Raw genomic sequence first — 2,500 nt, 5'->3', positions numbered from 1 at the left:
TTTAGAAAAAAACGAGAACAGACAAGTGATTTCATTATCTGGGAGATTTACAGCTTCTGACACGTTCATCATCCATAGACTTCTTTAACTACGTACTTTATACTTCATATTTCCCGTAACAGTGATCTCAGGAAATTACTTGAAGCTGTTCTTGATTCAGCTATTTCAGGGGAGGAGCTGGAATATTATCTCAACTGCGATGGGGGTATACTATTCCCCCTTCTATTTCAGTTTTGTGTTGTTGTCTGTCATTCTGTCTTCCAGCATTCTCTTGTCTCTCTTCTCTCTGGATCTTTCTTGGTCTCTTCTTTCTTCTCTCTCTCTCTCTCTTCTACTGTTTCTTTTCTTCTCTATCCTCTCTCTCTCTGTTTCTCTCTCGCTTCTCATCATCACTTCTCTTTCTTCTCTCTTTCGCTGTCTCTCTTATCTCTTTCTCTCTCTCTCTCTCTCGATCTTCTCTTCTCCTCTCTCTCTCTCTCTCTATCTCTCTCTCTCTCTCTTCTTTATATATATATATTATTATAAGTAAATATATATCATATAATATCTTTCATGTAACAACGGTAAGAGAGGCAGAGACAACGCATTTGATGTGAAGATGTAAAATCACTTGAACAAATTCTATGGGTTTCTGGAGAGAATCATTTTTGAAAACGCGAGTTAGTGCAATGAATGCAGCAACTCAAATTCAATTTTGAAAAGAGTCAGTGCTCGGGAAAGCCGCGAGAGGCTGTGAGAAAGAGAGAGTTAGTTTGAGAGACAGAAATAGGGCGAGGGAAAGAGAGATAGAGAGAGAGAGAGAAGGGAGAAAGGGAGAGAGAGAGGGAGAGGGAGAAAGAAAGAGAGAGGGGGAGAGAGAGGAAGAGAGAGATGGAGAGAGAGACAGAGAGAAAGAGAGAGAGAGAGAGAGAGAGAGAGAGAGAGAGAGAGAGAGAGAGAGAGAGAGAGAGAGAGAGAGAGAGAGAGGAGAGGGGGGGAGAGAGAGAGAGGAGAGATGAGGAGAGAGAGAGAGGGAAATGGAGGGAGAGAGAGAGAAAGAGAGAGAGAGAGAGGGAGAGACAGAGCAGGCGAGAGAAGATTGGAGAGGAGAGAAGGAGGGAGAGAGAGGGAGAGGTGAGAGGAGGGAAGGAGAGAGAAAGAAAGAGAGAGGAGAGAGAGAGCAGCGATAGAGAGTGAGGAGAGAGAGAGAAAGAGAATGAGGAAGATTAGAGGAGGGAGAGATAGTGATAGAAGATAGAGATAGAGATAGAAGGACTGAGATAGAGATAGTGTAAAGATATAGAGAGCAGAGAGATAGGAGTAGAGAGATAGAAAGAAAAGAGAGAGGAGTGAGAGAGAGAGAGAGAGTGGAGAGAGGGAGGGAGGGAGAGATGAGAGAGTGGGAGAGAGAGAGGAGAGAGAGAGTGTGAGAAGAGAGAGAGAAAGAGAGATAGAGGAGGGATGGAGGTGGAGAGTTCGATAGATTAGAGAGAGAGAGTAGAGAGGAGTGAGAGGAGAGGAGAGGAGAGAGAGAGAGCAGAGAGAGAGATAGGAGATAGAAGTGAACGCGAGAGCTAGAGTTAGCTATAGATAGGATAGATGATAGAGAGGAGAGGAGGGAGAGAGAAGAGAGAAGGAGAGTTAGAAGAAAAGAGCAAGAAAAAGATCAATAAAAAAAAGACGAAAATGAGGAACGAGATAAAAACCAAAAACCCACAAGAGACAGAACGGGGAAGAGAAAAGAAAAACAAAAAGAGAAAGAGAAGAGAAATCGACTATAAAAAAAGTGAAACAAAAAAAGGAAAGAGAGAAAAGAGTGAGAGAGAGAAAGCAACTATTGAGAGTATGATATCGACCTCCAAGAGTTTCATGAAATCCATACGAAAACTTTTCCATGTGAGAATAAAAACGCAACGGCGTGGAAGGGCAACCATCACGACTGATTCTACAGCTGCTATTGACACTAAAGGTAGTTATGGAGAGGTTATCACTGGTGTTATCATGTCCTTTTTATCTAGAGGTCCTGTTGCATCTAGACTTAGGTGGGCCTTTTATAGGACGTGAGATTTATTATGTGATTGTTTTTTCAGATAGGCTTAAGCAAACCGTCTTAAAGGAGTGATAATTATGATTATTTAATTATTTACGTTAAATTCTATAAGGCTTCTGTTACTGATCGGTTGCTCGGTTACTAAGTTATATTAGCAATTATGATATCCTGATAACAAGATTGGAAAATTATGAGAAGATAACTATTTACTACTGTATTTAAGTGTGTAAAAATATATTGTGTATTTATTTGTGAATCATGTTTTATGCAGAAGGTCGGTTATTCGTTAAAGAATTAAAAAGAAAGAAAGGAAGGTAGAAAGAAGAAAGACTGAAACCGATAAGTAAAAACAGAAAAAAATGAGACAAAAGTGAAGGAATAAAAAAACGAAAGAAAAGTAAAAAGCAAAAAAATTATAAGGATATAACAAAAGAAAAAACAAAGAAGAAACGAAATAATAAAAAAGAAATA

General features: G+C 39.6%; 1 protein-coding gene across 1 annotated transcript in view; it reads right to left on the bottom strand.

Moving 5' to 3' along the window:
* LOC147467432 (uncharacterized) overlaps nt 1–2,500 on the bottom strand; it is a 106,559-nt gene that overhangs the window by 35,384 nt on the left and 68,675 nt on the right. The window lies entirely within an intron of this gene.

The sequence above is a fragment of the Penaeus japonicus genome, unplaced genomic scaffold (assembly GCF_977035675.1).
Source record: "Penaeus japonicus unplaced genomic scaffold, GWHDUDI00000001_assembly GWHDUDI00000036, whole genome shotgun sequence".
Lineage (NCBI taxonomy): Eukaryota > Metazoa > Arthropoda > Malacostraca > Decapoda > Penaeidae > Penaeus > Penaeus japonicus.
The sequence above is the reverse complement of the archived record's forward strand: the minus strand, read 5'-3'. Positions and strand labels throughout refer to the sequence as shown.